This window comes from Loxodonta africana, chromosome 8 (assembly GCF_030014295.1).
Source record: "Loxodonta africana isolate mLoxAfr1 chromosome 8, mLoxAfr1.hap2, whole genome shotgun sequence".
Taxonomy (NCBI): Eukaryota; Metazoa; Chordata; class Mammalia; order Proboscidea; family Elephantidae; genus Loxodonta; species Loxodonta africana.
Genome location: NC_087349.1, coordinates 97,005,759 through 97,027,887, shown reverse-complemented (window position 1 = coordinate 97,027,887; position 22,129 = coordinate 97,005,759).

The window sequence follows — 22,129 nt, the reverse complement described above, 5'->3', positions numbered from 1 at the left end:
ATCTGTAAATGGGGATAATACCTATCTCATGGGGATTTTGTGAGAATTAAATGAGCTAATACGTGTGCCATAGTAAGTGCTTACTAAATGTTATCTATATACAGATCATTTTGAAATATGAAATTATGCCAGATATTATTAGTGTTTAATATTATCTAAACTCTGGTGACATAGTGGTTAAGAGCCACGGCTGCTAACCAAAAGATCGGTAGTTTGAATCCACCAGGCACTCCTAGGAAACCCTATTGGGCAGTTCTACTTTTTTTTTTACTCTGTCCTATAGGGTTGCTATGAGTCAGAATCTACTGAACTGCAGCTAGGCTTTTTTTTTTTTTTTGGTTTAATAGCCTCTAAAGAAGAAAATCTTTGCCTCCCATCTCTATTCATGTAATTCTTCAAGGAGCATTTGTTAATGAATATGAAGACGTGAATATTGTTCTTCTGCACTCTGGAAATAGATAAATTCTTAGTACAGTAAAACCTGCAAAAGCCAGAACCCATGTAAGGCAGAGACCTGCCAGAGAAGAAAAACTCAAATATTTTCCACTAATACGGAGTGATAAAAAAAAAAGTGTAAGACTGCATGCACCCTGTCAAAAGTGGAAAACTTGTGAGACCCAGAAAAACAAGGCAATCCAGTCAAGTGCCGGCTCTCACAGGTTTCATAGTATAAATAATAAGTTCCTTGCCTGAGGTTTATTCATACTTTTCTAAAAATTCCACCCTATACAATAATAGCTTCACTACTTTCCACTGAAAATTAAATGGAAGATTCTAGGCGATGAGATAATGATATCCTATGGAACTTTCTCCATAAGGCGATCTAATAGGGTTCCATGAAGTATGTATGTAGGTGTATGAGAGAGAGAAGAAGGAATTGTAATGGCTTTATGATCTCTGTTGCAGTATCCGGGGATTTATTACATTTATTAATGAAATATAGCCTAGACTTTAACCTTCTAATTCTAAAACAGGTTTAAAAAAGAAACTGATCTGAAATCCTAGACAGACCATGTAGATTGTTTCCACTAACTATGCATTTACAGTATCCAACCTTAAGTGGGTCTTCAACTTTACCCATCATCGCTTGTTTCCCTAGTTACCTCTCCCAGTTTCCACAACAGCTACTTTAGAATTTCTCCACTGTTTTCAAACTATTTCCCTCACTTATTTTCAGGAAAAAGTAGAAGCTATAAAAGAGGAACTCCGACTTCTTCCCTTTATACTCATAAGCCTACCTACGTCCAAACCCATCATTTCACCTGCCACAGTGGATCAGGTATCCCCCATGTCTGAGGCCCATATCTCTACCTGTTCTCTGTATTCTGTCTCTTCATGCCTATTCCCTGGATTTTTTCTCCTCCCACCTTTCCAGGAACTTCACTCCATGGGCTATTTATACAATAATTTCTGGATTCTACCCCTACCACTGCACTGAATTTCTCAACAACTGTTCAATTCAGTATTTTACTTGACCTCTCTGCAGCATTTGATACTAGTGACCGTTGCCTCCTGCATTCCCATCCCTTGACTTATGAAACCACACGTTCCTGGTTCTCCTACTAAACCTCTGCCTTCCTCCATTTATTTTCCAAGACCTCCTTCCTCTGCCTGTCACTTAAATGTCCATGTACCTCAGAGTTTTGACCTAGTCAGTTTATTTGCATCTCACTTTTTACACTCTCCTTAGGTGATCATATCCACACCTATGACTTCCATGACCATATATATGCTAATAGATCATAAATGTAAATTCGTAGCTCAGGAATCACTCCTGACTACAAATCTACGTATCTCAAAACAGGCCTTCAAAATATCTGTCCTGGATGTTCCAATATATCTCAAAACAATATGTCCCAAACTAATCATTTTCATTGTACCTGCTTTTATGTTCTCAGTCTCTAAATGGCGTCATCATCAACCCAGAAATTTGGATATTACACTTGGCCCTTCTGTCTCACCTACCACATCCATTAGTAAGTCCTTTCAGTTTTTCCTTCTCATATCTAATCTCTCACTTTCTCTTCATCTCCACCACTACTGTTCTAGTTAGGCCAATATTATCTCCTGCCTCAGTACCTTGCAATAACCTTTCCCCCTGGTGTCTTGTTGTACTGTAACTCATTCTTCATGTTGTACGCAGCGTGACCTTTCTAGACCTAAATCTAACTATGTCAGTCTCCTGTTTTAAACTCTTCAGATGTTCCCTTAGGAAACTTAGATGATGCTTTCCAACCTCATTTCTGGCCAGTCTACCATGCCTTGCTCTCTCTCATCTCTAGCCAGCCTTGCTGCTCCATCTCTCTGAAACACTTCACTCTCCTTTTTACACCTGCACTCCTTATCTGGCTTTTTCCTGTAAGTTTCAACTTAGCATCATCTCCTCTAAGAAGACATCCCTCATCTTCCAAGATTGGCTAAATGCCCTCTAACCTCTCATATATACCCATTGCCATTGAGTCGATTCTGACCCATAGCAACCCTGTTGGAGAGAGTAGAACTGCCCCATAGGGTTCCCAAGGAGTGGCTGGTGGATTCAAACTGCCAATCTTTTGGTTAGCAGCCAAGCTCTTAACACTGCACCACCAGGGCTCCCATAAAAAAACCCTTTGCCATCATGTTGAGTCTGACTCATAGTGACCCTATAAGACAGAACAGAACTGCCCCACAGGGTTTCCAATGAACAGCTGATGGATTCAAACTGCTGACCTTTTGGTTAACAGCGGAATTCTTAACCACTACGTCACCAGGGTACACCAATACAGTACCCTGTATTTACTCCTATGGTGGCACTAGTAGCACAATATTATAAATATTTGTCTCCCACCCATTGGAGTCTTAAGCTTCTTAAGGGCAGGGGCTCATTTTGTTCACCTGTGTAGCCCCAGCACATAGTACAGGGTTTGGTATTTATTACTTCATTCGGCAAATATTCCTTAAGTGCTAACTGGATGGTATGCATTAGCACAACGGTTAAAGTATGGGATGGGAAGCCCTGAGAGGAGAGTCCCTGAAATGCTTTGGGGCAGGGAGGGGGTGGTAGTCTATGAAGTCAAAACTATTTTAATTATAGTATGAAAACTGTGTTTTTAAACTTTTTTCATTCACATTCTCTCATGAGCATATAGTGGAGTTACCCAGAGGTTACATAATACAAGATAATTTTAACAGATTAAATGCAATAACACGTAAAATAATCCAACTGACTTCTATTGAACCAGACATTAAAGAGATTTGCAAAACATGTAAAACAATGCCACTCTTCCAACTAATATTTTTGTTGTTGTTTTGGAAGATTTAGTTATTTTTCATAAAGGTATGCTATTTATGTTAACATGCAATTGATTTATTACTGTTATTTTGTTAATAAGTAATATTTTTAAGTTTCTCAATTTCAATTTCTAATACGGTAATTATCACTACTCCACATAACACATAAATACATAATATAATCATAAAACATATATAATCCACATAACAAAATCTCCTTGGGGTCTTTAGTAATTTTTAAAAGTGTTAATGTGTCCTGAGATCAAAAATTTGAGAACTGCAGTGCTAGCACACGTTATGTGCTCAGTATAAAATTTTTTTTTTATAGATGTATTAAATAGTTAGAGTGTCAGCTTGCCAAAACTCAGGCACAGAGCTGCTTTATTGTAAAAATATAGCTGATACAACATTTGCCAGTTCAATATTTTTTACATGTATAGTTCTGTGACACCAATTACACCAATCATGTTGTGCAACCATCACCAATATTCATTGCCAATTTTTCCATCACCACGAACCAAAATTCATTGCTTCCTAAACAATGATTCTCTCTTCCTCCTTCGCTCCTGCCCCTGTGATCACTATTAAAATCTGACATCTATACGTTTTTTTATTCTAGGAATTTTATATTAATGGGATCATATAATATTTGTCCTTTAGTGACTTCACGTAGAATTTTTTCAAGGGTCATCCATGTTGTAGCATGTGTCAGGACTTAATTTCACTTTATAGATGAATGATATTGTGTATATATAGTACATTTTATTTATCCATTCATCTGTTTATGAGCATTTGGGTTGTTTCCACCTTTTGGCTATTGTACATAGTGCTACAATGAACATTGGAGTATGTGGCACAGAGCTTCTTAAAAGTTTCTTAATCATCAAAGATTCCTCAAAATGCCCATATTCAATATCTGATTAGGCAAAAAATACTTCGGCTTAGTAACGGAATATACATAAGTGAAGGTATTCATGCGAATGTACTTTGTAAACTATGCAGTATTACACAGATGTTGTGGTTTTGGTAATTGTCTGTGATAAGTATGGGCCAACATTCAGCTCTGGTAGTAGAAACAGGACTACGTATAATAGTTGATTTGAAGATGAAAATTTTCATAGCCAGCCATTTCACGTCAATGTAATTTAATCCATATAACAACATTGTGAAATAGCTATTATCCTAATTTTGTAAAACAGGAAACCAAGATTCAGAGAAGTAAAGTGGGTTACTCAAGGTCTCAGAATTAAGAACAACCTGAAAAAGAGTCCAAAGTACTCATGTTTTTCCAATATACAACAAGATCTCAGGTGAAAAAAATTGTTCCTCTACTGTCCTGAATCCAATCCTCATTTGTTAGACATTTAGCCTAGTGAGAAGGTAGGATGGTGGCTACAATTTTAAGGAGAAGGAAATGTCAGTGGTGTTAGGTATAATATGAAGGTTCTCTACTGAGGGCCAACTCAGAACAGACAGTTTAAATGACACGCCACTTAAAAAACAAATATATCCTGTTCTCTACATTGCCAGAACTTTGCATACATGGACGGGTTGGGTGATAGAGGTGGAGCTTGAGATGTCAAATGTGTATTTTATGAAATGAGTCAGGCGATCTGCAGTATTTCCCTGTTAACAGTAATAGCCATTGAAACAATCCTTGGGTGCTTTCTAGTCCTCCTTCGAAGGACTCTTTTTTTCGAAGGACAGTGGAAAAGGATTGAAAAATTATATGGAAAAGAAACAGCCATTAGCTAATGGAAACTTTTTTCTTGTCAGAATTAAAGATATATAACTTATTCAAAAAAAGCTCAAGCTAATTTCATATGAATACTTCTGGGGGTATATTTTGCTCAGGACAAATTGAGATTATAAAATCTGATAACTGAAGATGTTACACAAGAGAAATATTCTACCATCCACAAAATCTCTTAAGTGTCATGAAATACAAGCACAGGGAACACACAAAGGATGGTTAAACATTATTCTTATATTTTACTTTTAAATATTTGAAAACTAGAGTACATTCTAATGTTAAATTCATGGTTAAACAGTACAGTTACTAAAGGTAAATTTTTCTATTGAGATCAAAGAATTTAACTAAAATAATTGACAATGTTAATATTCTACAAATGAAAGGGAATAGATATTGGCATGCCCTTTTATAGATTAAGAATGTAAGGCACAGGAAGTCAAGTGGCTCTTGTAAGATTTTATAACTAATGAGCAAAAATGAGAAAAAAATGAAGCTTTATACTTCCTCTTCCTTTGTAAAGATCACAGTTCACCCCATAGAGGAAAAAAAAAGAAGCCAAAAAAAAAAAAAAAAAGGTAGTAATAACAAAATGGAAGAAACAATGAGAGAATTATGTAATTTGAAGTCCAGAGATTTAAACAATAGCCAAATAGCTCCCATTCTTAAATCCATTACCTCTGAAGGTCAGGTTTTTTCTTTTTCCCACCAGCCAAGGCTGAAGTGGGAGGAAGCAGCCCAGAGATAGGATGCTTGAATCCAGACTGCTCCTGGGAGACCTGATTTATCTCAACTTATCTTTTTTTTTTTTATCACTGGAAGCTCAAGGAATTTTTAAATTCCAGAGCTCCTGGAAACTTAGTTCTAATGCAGATAAAAGCCCTAGTTCCCTCTGAGGACGCCATATCCCTAGCAATCGGCTAGCAGTACAGTTACCTCCAGGACTGAGAGAAGAGAAAAAACCATTTACCCGGAGTTCTCTTGCCAATCAGCACCTCGTTGTAGGCTATCCAATCTGATTCCATAGTGAAAATACCACAGAACACAATGCTAGGAGAAAAATCCAAAGTACATGAAAGAAAATCTATTATAACTGGAAAAGACCATTGTTGCCAACTTACTTTGGTTTCCTAATACTGAGTCAGAAACTGTAATAGGAAATAGGGACACATGGCTCTATGGGAAATGAGCCACCTTTGACAACCAGACTTAACATATTGACTTTGGCAATGAATGAAAGCCTCCTGCTGTATAAGAGGCTAGCAAAGTGACTTGAATTGAACTTCAGTAAGTTTATGTGGATGGAACATGTTAAGCTAGAACAAGGCTATCATTTTAGCCTATCCTCTCCAAATTGCCCTTCCTAGCTGACATGTGATGAGTGACTATTTCCTGAAGGTACACTTCAGAGACCTCATATCCAGGAAAACAGGAAATTTGGAGAGGAAGCAAATTCCTGTGCCAGACTACTGTGCTTTCTTTTGTGAAGCAATTGCATTGGATATTCATGGAGACTGACTGGAAGATGACAAAAGCTTGGTAATAGTTAAAATAGTATACCATTATTTCCTTCCTTTGTGAGACTCCCAACAACTCAGGGGCTCTTTCTTATACCTCTAATCATTGGACATTGATTGGATCCTATTTTAGGGAGGTACTTAAGCATCTGATAAAAAATAGAAGAGCAAATAATGGTATTTATGAATGTGGATCCATTTCAATGGAAGGAATCATGATTATGATTTATTTATGGATTTGAGTTGATATTCTTTTTTCCTTCATTTGCTTCCAGAAATTTGGCAGTAAATCATAACATCTTGCCAACCACTACAAATAGTTAAACAGATTCATAAAACCAAAATAATGGCAATTTTTACTATCCAAATGGTAGCAATACAGCATTAAACACTTAAGTGTTGAGCTGCAGATATTTTCTCCTGGAGGGTATGTTTGTGTCCTGATAGAATCGAATACCTTAGAAGAGACCTGAGAAATCTAAATCAGCTACCTACCAGATTCAAGAACTTCCTGAAATAGTGATTTTTTTCCTGACACATATATAGCCCACAATACCAACTATTAAAGCTATAAATGTTAGAATTTGAATTTAAAATGAAGTAGCATAGAATGTAGGCAGATGTATCACAGATGATATTGTATTACAGCATAGCTGTATAGTTCACATATGGCATGGGCGTAACTCTCCTTCCCTTTCAAGATTTATGACACAAGAGATTGAATTCTTCTGAAATCCTTGTTTCTGATAATAGTATTCATTTACTTGCTTATTATCTCAAAATATGCTTTTGGTTTGGGTTAAATCTCAGGGACATTTAGAGTCTGTCAATGAAGACTAGACAATGAAAATATTTTCTCTTTTAAAAATTTAGCTGTTTTTTACAAATCTATGAGTAAACATGGCCAAGAATTCCTCTTGCTGTGAGACCGCAGACCATGAGGATAGACTAAATCTTAGCTGCCTTTTCTTCTCTCATGCGGGACTAACATAATGCCTTGTACTTAGTAGGCACTCAAATATTTTTTGGAAATAATTATACATACTTTTTGGCTTAGGAAGCTGAATAGAGCAGAAAAAGCAACACCAAAATAGGGCACTTGTCCAGGCCTTTCTCCCACCGTGCTGCTGGGTGGATTCAAACCATCAACCTCCCGTTTAGTAGCTGTTTGCACCACCCAGGAACCTATTGCAAACAAAAAACCCATTGACATCGAGTCTATTGCGACTCAAAGCAACCCTATAGGACATAGTAGAACTGTCCCATAGGGTTTCCAAGGAGCGGCTGGTGGATTCGAACTGCCAACATTTTGGTTACCAGCCATAACTCTTAACCACTGTACCACCAGGGCTCCCCACTGCAAACGTGAAGAGATTATTATCTTTGTATTTGCTCTTTAAATTATCCCCAACTTCATTACACACACATACACACACACACACACACAAACATATTGAGAAGAAAGTCAAGAAAAAAACCTGCCTGCACAGTTTCCCCCAGATTTCAAACAGCAAAGACTGTTGTTTTGTGTTTGTGCTTGTGTTTTTTAGCATCATCTTGATAGTCAAATGAAAGGCGCAGCTAACACTGCCATTGGTAAGGCTGGGGAAAGAACATACCTACCTTATCTCTTGCTTCAGCCCAGCCTCTCCTCACCCTTCTCCCTCCTGATCACTTCCAGATAAGAGGCGGGCCTACCTCTTAGCTTCCCAAGATGTACTGGTCTAGTTGGCGAAAGTAAGCATAAGCCTTCCCAGGCCCGTGGTGCGTAAGCAACCAAAGTGAACTCTGAAAAGAGAAGGAAAGGAAAAGATCCTAAAAAAGTAAAACCCTCTTTTCAATGGCTGACAGATTCTCTCTCTTTCCCCTCCCCTTTGTCACCAACATGCAGCAACCTCCAACAAAACAACCTTTCACTATAAGTGAAAAAAAAGAATTGCTAAAGGAAGAAAGAACATTGGGAGACCTGGAGACCAACTGAAGCCCTGGTGGCACAGCCGTAAGGGCTTGGCTGCTGACCAAAAGGTCAGTAGTTGCAATCTACCAGCCACTACTTGGAAACCCTACGGGGCAATTCTGCTCTGTCCTACAGGGTTGCTATAAGTCAGAATCAACTTGATGGCAATGGGTTTGGTTTGGTTCTTTTTTAGAGACCAATTACTCGAACTGCTGTGGCTGTGTAATTCTGGGTGAGTCACTCGTCTTCAGGAAATTGAAAGAATGTCAAATATGTGACATTTGCTGAGGATGGCTACAGAGCAGAACTAGATCCTCAAGGAATTCCGAGTTTCCTTTCTACCCTCCTGGACATAAAGCGCACACAACAGATAATGTTTGAAGAAGAAGGGGTGGTCAGAGAGAGGGAATGTGTTAGAACTGTTTTAAGGGGTGCGTTAACTCTCCCTAGCCACTAAGACAAAAAAAAAAAAAGACAAAAAAAAATAGGGTAAATTAATTATTTTAAGCTAAAGACTCACCGAAACAACAAAAAAAGCCCCAGTTGCCATCAAGTTTTTTCAGACTCATGGCTACCCCATGTGTGTCAGAGTGGAATTGTACTCTATAGGGTTTTTGATGGCTGATTTTTCAAAAGTAGATTGCCAGTCCTCTGGGTGGACTCTTCCAACCTTTCAGTTAACAGCCAAGCTTGTTAGCCATTACACCACCCAAGGACTCCAAAAACTTACCTAGTGAACTCAAAATGATCTGCCGAAGGTGAGTTATTTACTCCCATCAATCGGGAAGAAATGTGGGAGCATTTGTGCGGGAAAGTTTTTCTTGATTCTCTTCTCATTGTTTGATAGTTTATATAATGAAAATGGTGGATAATTCAACAGGAAAATACCTAAATAACCTCTTCCTAAAATCTTAATGCTGTGCCAGCATAAGTTACACCAAAAAAAAAAAACAAAAAACAATTGCTCACAGACCCCAAAGTTCAGAATAAACACCTTATTAAATAAACCGCAGCAATAAGCAAGGAGGGTAAGGACAACAAAGGCAGGGACTGAGAAATCATAGGATTAGAAAAGTAGGGAGCAGTTGACTGAAATAGCTTGCTCACAGCCACAGGGGTATAGAGTCCACAGAATATCGCCTCCAGGTAATGCAGGCTGGCCACCAAGGCTTTGCAAATAACCCCTTCTTGCAACTTGGAAAAGTCTAGTTATTATGTACACCCTTTGCCTTGACAATTTCTCTCCTAAAAATTTGTCCTAGAAAAATAACTAGCACACACGTTAAATTATATATATATATAGGAGCCCAGGTGGTGCGGTTGTTAAGCACCCGGCTGCTAACACAGAGGTCGGTGGTTCAAACCCACCAGCTTGCTCTGAGGGAGAAAGATGTGGCAGTCTGCTTTGGTCAAGATTTCCAACCTTCAGAACCCTATGGGGCAGTTCTACTCTCTCCTATAGGGTCGCTTTGTGTTGGAATTGACCCAAAGGCAACAAGGGTTTTATATGTGTGTATGTATATATCTATATATATAGATATTGCATAAGGATGTTCATTGTAGCACTGGTTTAAACAGAAAAAAATAGTAAATAATTGTCCATTAATAGGAAAATAGTATCATAAATTACAGTTTACTCATACCAATAGAATAATAGGCATGGAAAGATGTCCAAGATGTTAAGTGAAAATCTCAAATTGTAGAACACTGTGTATGGTACAAACTCATGTTTAAAAATTATATATTTGTATATGGCTAGAAAAAAGTCTAAAAGGATACATATCAAACTGTTAAAAGTGATTACCCGTAAGGTATGCACTTTGGGGTAGGGCCTTTCATTTATGCATTTAAAACATTTTTGCAATGGATATGTTTGCTTTTGTAATTATAAATTAAACCAATAATTTTTTAATTATTCCCCAAAGAATATGGGCAAGGCACATCTAAATCCTTAAAGCATAACGAATATTGTAGTAAATAATAAAATCTACCTAGATTGTACATCTATGGCTCATTCATTTGACAAATATTTTTGAACCCCTATGGGCCAAGCAAGAGGAGCCCTGGTGGCACAGTGTTAAGCCCTGGGCTGCTAACCCAAAGGTCTGTGGTTCAAACCCACCAACCCCTCCACAGGAGAAAGATGTAGCAGTTTGCTTCTCTAAAGACTTACAGTGTTGGAAACCCTACAGGGCAGTTCTTCTCTGTCCTATAGTATTGCTATGAGTCAGAATTGACTCAACAAAAACAGGTTTGGTTTTTTTTTTTTTTTTTACATCCCAGGCATTGTTAGGCATTCTGTATATACTGTATTATATCTAATTATCACAAAATTCTCTCAAGGCAAGTATTATTATGTTTATTTTATCATGGCAGAAAGAAGAAGTCCAAGCTGCGTTAAGGGGAATGACAAAAAACAAGGCCCCAGGAATTGATGGAATACCAATTGAGATGATTCAACAAACGGATGCAGCACTGGAGGTGCTCATTTGTCTATATCATCAAATTTGGAAGACGGCTTCCTGGCCAACTGACTGGAAGAGATCCATATTTGTGCCCATTCCGAAGAAAGGTAATCCAACAGAATGTGGAAATTACTGAACAATATCATTAATATCACACGTAAGTAAAATTATGCTGAAGATCATTCAAAAGCAGTTGCAGCAGTGCATCGACAGGGAACTGCCAGAAGTTCAAGCCAGATTCAGAAGAGGATGTGGAGCAAGGGGATACTGCGTGGTTTAACGTCAGAAAATGTGTGCATCAGGGTTATACTCTTTCACCATGCTTATTCAGCCTATATGCTGAGCAATAATCTGAGAAGCTGGACTATATGAAGAAAATGCAGCATCAGGATTGGAGGAAACTCATTAACAATTTGTGCTATGCAGATGACACAACCTTACTTACTGAAAGTGAAGAGGACCTGAAGCATTTATTAATGAAGATCAAAGACTACAGCCTTCAGTATGGATTAAACCCAGTGCCTTCGAGTCGATTCCAAGGTCAGTATGGATTACACCTCAACATAAAGAAAACAAAAATCCTCACAACTGGACCAGTAAGCAACACCATGATAAATGGAGAGAAGATTGAAGTTGTCAAGGATTTCATTTTACTTGAACCCACAATCAATGCTCATGTAAGCAGCAGCCAAGAAATCAGATGACATACTGCATTGGGCAAATCTGCTGCAATAGAAATCTTTAAAGTGTTAAAAAGCAAAGCTGTCACTTTGAGAACTAAGGTGCACCTGACCCAAGCTGTGGTATTTTCAGTCACCTCATATGCATGTGAAAGCTGGACAATGAATAAGGAAGACCAAAGAAGAATTGATGGCTTTGAATTATGGTTTGGCGAAGAATATTGAATATACCATGGACTGCCAAAAGAACAAACAAATCTGTCTTGGAAGAAGTACAGCCTGAATTCTCATTAGAAGCAAGAATGGCAAGACTTCATCTCACATACTTTGGACATGTTATCAGGAGGAACCAATTCCTGGAGAAAGACATGCTGCTTGGTAAGGTAGAGGCTCAGCAAAAAAGAAGAAGACCCTCAATGTGATGGATTGACATAGTGGCTGCAACAGTGGGCTCAAGCACAACAACTATTGTGAGGATGGCACAGGACTGGGCAGTGTTTCATTCTATTATACATAAAGTTGCCATGAGTCAGAACTAACTCGAGGGCACCTAAGAACAACAACAACAACATGGCAGAAACCAAGACTCAGAGAAGTCAAGTAATTTGCAAAAGTTGCACTGTTGATAAGCAACAACGCCAAGTCTTTGGTCTGGTTTACCATACTGCCTTATAAAATTACTTTCTCCTGTTGCATCTACCTATACAAGATATAGAATATGGTCATCCAGCATGACATTATGACATTATCTTAGAATTCATAGGTCATCATTATAATTCCCTCAGCCAATAAACTACCACCTCTAATTCTAATAATCTATATTTATATATATGTAACAAATTACGGATAATATTGCAAAGAATGGGAATTCCAGAACACTTAATTGTGCTCACAAGGAACCTTTACATAGATCAAGAGGCAGTTGTTCAGACAGAACAAGGGCATACTGATCTGTTTAAAGTCAGGAAAGGTGTGCGTCAGGGTTGTATTCTTTCACCATACCTATTCAACCTGTATGCTGAGCAAATAATACGAGAAGTTGGACTATATGAAGAAGAACAGGGCATCAGGATTGGAGGAAGATTCATTAACAACCTGCGTTATGCAGATGACACAACCTTGCTTGCTGAAAGTGAACAGGGCTTGAAGCACTCACTAATGAAGATCAAAGACCACAGCCTTCAGTATGGATTGCACCTCAACATACAGAAAACAAAAATCCTCACAAATGGACCAATGAGCAACATCATGATAAATGGAGAAGAGATTGAAGTTGTCAAGGATTTCATTTTGCTTGGATCCACAATCAACAGCCATGGAAGCAGCAGTCAAGAAATCAAATGACGCATTGCATTGGGTAAATCTGCTGCAAAGGACCTCTTTAAAGTGTTGAAGAGCAAAGATGTCACCTTGAAGACTAAGGTGCGCCTGATCCAAGCCATGGTACTTTCAATCGCATCATATGCATGTGAAAGCCGGACAATGAATAAGGAAGACCGAAGAAGAACTGACGCCTTTGGATTGTGGTGTTGGCGAAGAATATCGAATATACCATGGACTGGCAAAAGAACGAACAAATCTGTCTTGGAAGAAGTACAACCAGAACGCTCCTTAGAAGCAAAGATGGTGAGACTGCATCTTACATATTTTGGACATGTTGTCAGGAGGGGTCAGTCCCTGGAGAAGGACAGCATGCTTGGCAGAGTACAGGGTCAGCAGAAAAGAGGAAGACCCTCAACGAGGTGGATTGACACAGTGGCTGCAACAATGAGCCCAAGCATAACAACGATTGTAAGGACGGCTGAGGACCGGACAGTGTTTTGTTTTGTTGTGCATAGGGTCGCTATGAGTCGGAACCAACTCGACGGCACCTAACCACAACAACAACATATGTATATCTATATATAAGTCGGTAGCCACTAATCAGAAGTATTGGCGGTCAGAGTAATTTGGAACTCACGAGTTCCAAATTTTGACATGTAGGGAAAAATCCCATGGTTGTGCGCTTTCATCATACAATGACTGTGGTTGGGTGAGAAGTACCAGGACAGCCACTCTTGTTTATTCTGTTTATTGTAGGGTAGGGCAGTAGTGGTATTCTGGAATACTAATAAAGTTGGGTCTGGGTCTATAATTTCAGTTATTGAAAGAAAGAGGCTTTGATGTGTTACGACCACTGATGGCCGTCTTTGTGGGATGTGTACACATGCTCATTGTTCCCTGTGGAAAAGGAGGACTTTGTACAGATAGGCTTGTACAATGGTATGAAAAGTACTTCAAGAGAAACTCTGAAGCAGCAAAACTGTCCATCATCCCATCTCCTGAAATTTTATCATTTCTCTTCAGATAGCAAAGGACTCATTGGAATGTGCTGCAGCCCATCTACAAGTGTGTTTTCAGGAAATGCAGTGTTTCTCCCAAATCCTTCCTATCCTCTACTTCTGTTATCAGCTTTATTCCTCTAAGTGTCTGGTCTTTGTTCAAGTGCAGTAGGTCCCCAAAGCACAATGCTTTCACCTGTCATCCAATATGTAGTTCTAATGTGAATGGAGATGAAGAGCTTGAGGGCAGTAGGGATAACGTGAAAAATGGGTAAAAATGGGGAAGCTGGGGACACAAAGATAACTTGCCAATTTCACTGTTGCCTGGCATATAATGCTGGAAAGAGTGAGAGCCATGTTGGGCAGGAGTCATTAGGAGTTGTCTTAGTCATCTAGTGCTGCTATAATAGAAATACCACAAGTGGATGGCTTTAACAAAGAAATTTATTTTCTTAGAGAAAAGTAAGCTGAAAGTCCAAATTCAGGGTGTCAGCTCCAGGGGAAGTCTTTCACTCTCTCTTGGCTCTTGAGGGAAGTCCTTGTCCTCAATCTTCTCATGGTTGCAGAGCTTCTCAGGCGAAGGGACCCTGGGGCCCAAAGGACGCACTCTACTCCAGGTGCTGGTTTCTTGGTGGTATGAAGTCCCTCTGTCTCTCTGCTCACTTCTTTCTTTTGTATCTTAAGAGATTGCCTCAAGACACAATCCAGTCTTATAGATTGAGTCCTGCCTCGCTAACACAACTGCTGCCCATCTCCCTTGTTAGCATCATAAAAAAAAAAAAAATCATAGTGGCAGGATTTACAATGTATAGGAAAATCACACAATACTAGGAATCATGGCCCAACCAAACTGACACACACATTTTTGGGGGGACATAATTCAATTCATGACAGGAGTTTATTTTACCCATTAGAGAATGGAGTATGAAAATTGTCAGCTTATACCGGTGGTTCTCAACTCTTCCTGGGACCACTCCGGATGTAAGCCCTTTTGTGGGCGAGGCCTGGCGATCTGCATTTTTAAAAAACTCCCCTTCCCTCACCTCTTTCCCCATTCTGGCTTCCCCGCAGCAGTTCCCAACATGCTATAGAGTGGAAGCCTTAGAATCTGCTTTGCTCATAGCAGGGGCTCTAGGCTGCTAAATGAAAAGTTGGAGGTTCAATTCTACCCAGAAGCCCCTCAGAAGAAAGGCCTGGTGATCTACTTCCAGAAAATCAGCCACTGAAAACCCTATGGATCACAGATCTACCTGGACACACATGAGGTGACCATGAATTGGGGTTGACTTGACAGCAAGTGGTAACTGGAAGGTGCTTAAATACAAATGTTTATTGTGCAAAAGAAGGCTTAGATTCTGTTGGATGTTATGTATTTTTTCCTTACAAGGATATTTAGCCATAGTATTTTTAAAATACCGTTAAAATAATGGCACATATAAGGAGCTCAGTAAGTATGGATTCATCAGTAATTAAAACCTATTTCATTTGTGATCGATTTTGGGAGTACAGCTGTTTGGGAGAATGCCTGTGAGGGCAGAAGTCCCACTGAAGTAAATGAAATGACAGCACATAGAAGAGTTTCATGAAGCATGAAGGACTATGAGGAAGAACAATGATGTTATTAGTACACCATTCAAGTTTGAGTGTCAGTGCATTCTAATTTGTTTCAGAGAAAAGGGAACTGGGGCCTAGATAACTTTTCAAAGGTTACAGTGTGTCAGGCAGAAGAGAAAAATAAGAGAGAGGGGTGTCTTCGAGCTATGTAAGTGCGATAAAGAGACTTATCCTTTTTTTCTTTTCATTATGGAAAATTTCCAACATAGATAAAAGTAAAAAGTATAATAAACCCATGTGTCTGTCATACTTCTTTAACAATTATCAATATTTTGTCTATACTGGACTAACCTTCTCAGGAATGTAAAATAGACCTTCTGAGTTTACTTTAAAGATTGTGTAAAAAGAATGTGTAAATAAATGCTCTAGGACTAGGTCAACATTCTTTGGGAAGATTTAGAGACAACATGTACTCCCAAAGCCTATTTACATATATTCTTCAACAGCTGGCTAACAATTCCTCTTTGAGTTGGATGATTACAACATCCCCAAGTCTGCCCAATCTCCCAATGAGTGTGTATAATAGAGTCACTGTACTTGTCGCTAAAAAAACAACTTATTTATTTTCAGAGCTTTAGAAAACTGTGGCTCTGTCCCCATCTGGGGTACAAAGGACCAGTGAGCCCAGTTTGCTGTGGCTCCTGCATCTGATGGCTCCAGATGTGCCACCATCAAACTAGTTCTATGACAATCCAGAGGGGACTCGGTGAGACAGGCTGCAGGTCTGGGTTCATGGACTATTTGTAGAAAGAGCTTATGGGTGTGAAAGTTTATACACTAAGGCAAATCACTAGGGAGTGATTAGCAGTTTCATGTTTAATAAGAGTAATTTTTTGAGAATCACTATTATTTACTGGGGCTAACCGTTTATTTAAATATATGGTGATGTTTCGTAATTACTGGATTTATCTTTCCTGTCTTTTCTTTCTTCTTCTTTAGAGTAACTGGTTTGTATTTTCTACTTTTAGTGTAACATCATCAGGTATTAAGTTGTACTCTTAGACAGTGGGAAGTAAAATCATAATATTAATTCAGACCATCTTTTAAGAAGACTCCATCATATCATGCTTATTAAATTGAGTTTCATGTTAAGCAGATAGGAGTACCCAATATATATATGTATTGAATGAACAAGTGGGGGTCTTCATTTCAAGTATTTTTCTATCTGGTCCTGTATTATAATACCATACTACTTCAGCTTTTGTCATACAAAAAAATCTCAGCTATAACTAGTATATTTTTCATTGGGATTCAATATCCACGTTGATCATCTTTCTAACTCACTGACTTATCATTCTCTTACTTGATCTCTGCATCTTCCATCTCATTCTGCCCCAGATCCTTAGAATAGCCACTGTCTTAGGCTAGGTTCTCTAGAGAAGCAAAACCAGTGAAGCACAGAGAGAGAGAAAGATTTATCTTAGGGAAATGGCTCACATGGCTATACAGGCTAGAGGCTTCTCCTGACTCATGTAGCTGCAGGGTCCGATGAACCCAAGATCATCAGGTAAGACAGATAAGGTAAGATGGCAGGTAAGACAGCAGGCCTCTGGCTCAAGCCAATGGTTTCTTATTTTCCTAGTTAGCTCTCTCTCCCACTTTCTGCAAAAGCCACTTCAGAATTTCTCCATTGTTTTCAAACTACTTCCCTCGCTTATTTTCAACAAAAAATAGAAGCCATCAGAGAGGAACTCGAACAACTACCTACCTTCACATTCGTAAGCCTACCTACATCCACATCCATCATTTCACCTGTCACAGGGGATCAGGTATCCCCCATGTCTGAGGCCCATGTCTCTACCTGTTCTCTGTATTCTGTCTCTTCACGCCTATTCTCTGGATTTTTTCTCCTCCCACCTTTCCAGGAACTTCACTCCATGGGTTGTTTATGCAATAAAATTCTGGATTCTACCCCTGCCACTCCACTGAATTTCTCAAAAACTGTTCAATCTGGTATTTTACTTGACCTCTCTGCAGCATTTGATACTAGTGACCGTTGCCTCCTGCATTCACATCCCTTGACTTATGAAACCACACATTCCTGGTTTTCCTCCTAACTCTCTGCCTTCTTCTATTTACCTTCCAAGACCTCCTTCCTCTGCCTGCCACTTAAATATCCATGTACTGCAGAGTTGTGTCCTAATCAGCTTATTTCCATCTCACATTTTACACTCTCCTTAGGTGATTTGGGTTTTAGGTGATCTTATCCACTCCTATGACTTCAATGACTATATATATATATATATATATATGTGTATGTATATATATATATATATGCTAGTGAGTCCTGCCTTAAGCTGGGTTCTCTAGAGAAGCAAAACCAGTGAAGCGTGTATATGTAGAAAGAGAGAGAGATTTATCTCAAGGAAATGGCTCACATGGTTGTAGAGGCTGGGAATCCCGAGTCTGTGGGTCAAGCATCAGGCTGGAGGCTTCTCCTGACTCACGTAGATGCAGGACGAGCCCAGGATTGGCAGGCAATACGGCAGGCCGCTGTCTCAAGTCCCAAGAACCGGAGGTAAGATGATGATGAGCTGGATGTAGGATCCAGAGCAACCAAGCAAACTTTTCCAGAATATCCTTGAATACATTGGATGCATGCCACATCCCCAAGGAAACTCCCCTTACAACTGATTGGCTGATCACATCAGATCACATCATGGAGGATGACTACATCATTACATAACTGTCAAATTATATCATTACATAACCACCCAACCACTGAGAATCAGGGTCTAGCCAAGTTGACACACAGCCTTAACCATCACAGCCACACTTTAGTTTTCACCATCACCCACAACTTCTCCACACCTGAGACTCTTTAACTTGAAAATTTTTATTGACTTCCAACTGTCTTTCTATCTCTGCTATTACCTCACACCACCTGACCTGCTCTTGATACTTTCAGATCCAGTTCCTTTGCTCTATCCCCATCTGCCAGCCTTCCTGGCCTCACCTAGAATTTCATGGATGATTAGTCCCACTGTATTCTCACCTGTATGCTATTGACTTTCATGTCATTGATCTTCTACCTTAACTTTACACAGTTGGTCTGGGAATTTGATGACACTGGGCATTCCTTTTCTCATCTCTCATTGATTCACTCTTAAAATATCCATAGCTACTGTTTCTTTTTACTGTTTCAGTCCTTCTATTACCTCGTTAAACTTCTATACCCACCTCCGCCTTTTTTTGCCACCTACTTTACAAGAAGCATCTGATGTGAATTCTACACAAACTTCATTTTGTCCAAATTGTCACCCATTCCTTTGTCTTTCTTCTAGTCTCTGAAAAAAGAATTTTTCTGGTTTCCTTCTAAAGCTAGTGTTTCCATTAGTCCCTTTGCTCTTCCCCTCCCCATGTCCTTCTCAACTTTGCTCCATCAATTATCTACTTCCCTTACATTTTTTGGGCCTTCTTCCCTTGTAGTCCCTTCTTTGATACCTACAAACTTTTCTCTCCTGTCCTAAGGAGAGCCTCCCTTGACTCTCATTTCCATTCAAGGTATTTCTGTCTCTGTCTTCTCTGTTCACAAACTTCTGCATGCATCACCTTGGCTTCCTCTCCCACATGATCCTCAGCATCATCAGCCTATGAAAAGTGCTAAAGTAAAATCTCTTCCTAGACCTTCTGCTCAAATTCAGGGGAAAGCATAATTTGACAACACTGACCACCCTTCTGCTTACCAGAACTCTCATCTCCTCTGGAGCCCATGTTACATCCTTCTGGCTCTCTTCCTGCCTTATGGACTGTTCCTGTTTAATTTCCTTCCAAGATTTCTCTTTCCTCTTTTAAAATAAGCCCTTTAAATATAAGCTTTTCTAAAGATCCAGTGTTCAGTCTTCTCTGTTTTAACTCCCCCTTGGTAATCTCATCCTATTTTATGGCTCCATCTATCTAGCTCTCACCTTTATAAGATAGATTCCCAGCTTAGTACCATTACCCCTCATCTGTTTCCTTAACTCAACACTTATTCCTAACTAAATGCTGAGTGTTCCACATTGATATATTGCAGACACCTTAAACTCTGATCCAAATTCAACTCATCGGTTTTCACTCCTATGTTTCTGTCTTAGCTTGTCAACTCAGTGGGGTCTCCTTCCACCATTATCTTTCAAATCAGGCTCCTTCTTTTCGTTATTCTTCTTCAGAAACACATCATTGCTTACCTGGGCCATCACAATAGCCTCCTGAATGGTTTCCCTGCTTTCAGTTTGTCTTCTGTCCAATTAGTAAAATCTTAGCAAGTACATTTAATTAACTCTGTTACTAACAGGTTACGTTCTTTTGCATTTAAAAAACCTCTTTCACATTTGAGGGGGTGGGATCATTTAATTGTCTTTCTCCACCACTACCTTAAATGTTAGCTTTTCTGAACACTGCTGCTGGAGTCTTCTTTCTAAGGTTCACATCTAGTCATTTCCAGCTCAAAGATTTTCATTTCCTACCCATTGTCTAATATAGACAAAACCCTCCATGATTTGGTCTGAATCCCTCTCTCTTGCCTTCTCTCCCACTGTACTCTACAGCCTGGACTGGAACAAGTCCCCAGCACACCGTTTGCTCAGGTGCCTTTTCTTAAACTATTGCCTCTGATGTCCTTTCTTCCAGGTCAGTTTTTCCAAGTTTACTTGGTCTTGAAAGCCCAATTCAAATCATTCTCCACCAAATTGCTCTCTCCACCACCAAAGTCAGAACAAAAGGATCCCCACCTTATCAAATATTTATTAATATCTGGGACACAGAACTTTCCACAGTCTGCCTTGGTATCCAACTGTTTTGGCTTTTTTTTTCTCCCTCTCTTTTTCCTTAGAGCATCCACTCTTGTAAGGGAGGGACAGAGTTTCATTCATCTTAGTATCTAGCTCAGTGAATGTGAAGCATTCCCATAAAAAATATAAAAAAGCATTCCCATAGTAGGTGCTTTATTGCTTATTGAATTCTGTATCAAGGGTTGATTTAACTTATAAAATAAAGGACCAGATTTAGCTTATTTTGGAGAGCAAGATTTTTGTACTGCTTTCATCAATAATTTGGTCTTTATTGTAATATAAGTTTTCCATTTGTAATAGACCATCTATAAACCCAAAAAAAAAACCCCAAACCCACTGCCATCGAGTTGATTCCGACACATAGCAACCCTGTAGGACAGAGTAGAACTGCACCATAGAGTTTCCAGGGAGCATCTGGCAGATTAGAACTGCTGACCTCTTGGCTAGCAGTAGTAGCACTTAACCACTACGCCACCAGGGTTTCCAATAGACTGTCTATAGTCAGAATTATTCAGTGGACAAAAATTCATGATATTCACCATATCTAAACAAGTCATTGACTAATATCACAAATGATAACAGATTAAAAGGAAGACACAGTGCAGATCAAAGAATATATGCAAATATCGGGGAATTTCTGATTATAATTAAGAGATAATGTATGTAAAGTGCTAACTCATTATCTGGTTCAGAGTAAGCACTATAAATATATATTACATAGCACAAAGCTAGAAAAATAATTTCCTTTTTCCCATTTAGTTTAGTTTTGTATGATAGCTGATACTAACTTTAAACTGCATTGACTTTTCAAATCAGCCAGATATTTTTTTATGATAATGTCAAGAGCAAGTAACAAAGAGTAAGGCATGTGAGGAGATAGTATGATGTAATTAACCATGTGCACTATTGATGAGGACTTGGCCTCCCTCTGTACCACTTGATATTCAGCATGAAATAAATAATGGCGATAATTGTCACATTCCTAACAAAGACATCTGCTAAACCAGGCAATTTAAGCAAAAGCAAAGCTGTTTGCTACTGACAGATTGCTTCAAATGTGAATGTTGCCATTAAGAAAAAATAAGAGTTTCTGTGTTTATCATATTACCTAGCATGTTGTGTTGGCAGTGCTTCATTTGGGGACTGCCATGAATTGAATTGTGTCCCCCCAAAATATGTGCCAATTTGGCTAGGCCATGATTCCCAGTATCACGGGATTATCCTCCATTTTGTGATGTGTTGTAAATCCTAACCTCTGCCTATGGTTAATGAGGCAGGACTAGGTTATGTTAAAAACAGTAGGTTATGTTTGTTATGTTAATGATGCAGGATTAGGGTGGGATACAACGCTCTTACTCAGGTCACAGCCCTGATCCAACGTAAGGGGAGTTTCCCTAGGGTGTGGCCTACATTACCTTTTATCTTGCAAGATATAAAAGGAGAGAGAAGCAAGCAGAGAGAGAGAGGGACCCACTACCACTAGGAAAGAGGAGCCAAGAGTAGAGCTTGTCCTTTGGACTCAGGGTCCCTAAGCTGAGAACCTCCAAGGCCCAGAGGAAGATTGATGCCAAGACACATGGAGATTTCCAATGAAAGCCTGGCCCAGAGATGTTGAAAGGAGACAAGGACCCTCCCCCAGAGCCGGCAGAGAGAGAAAGCCTTCCCCTAGAGCTGGCGCTCTGAATTCCGACTTCTAGCCTCCTAAACTGTGAGTGAACAAATTTTTGTTTGTTAAAGCAAATACCACTTGTATTTCTATTATAGCAGGACTAGATAACTGGTG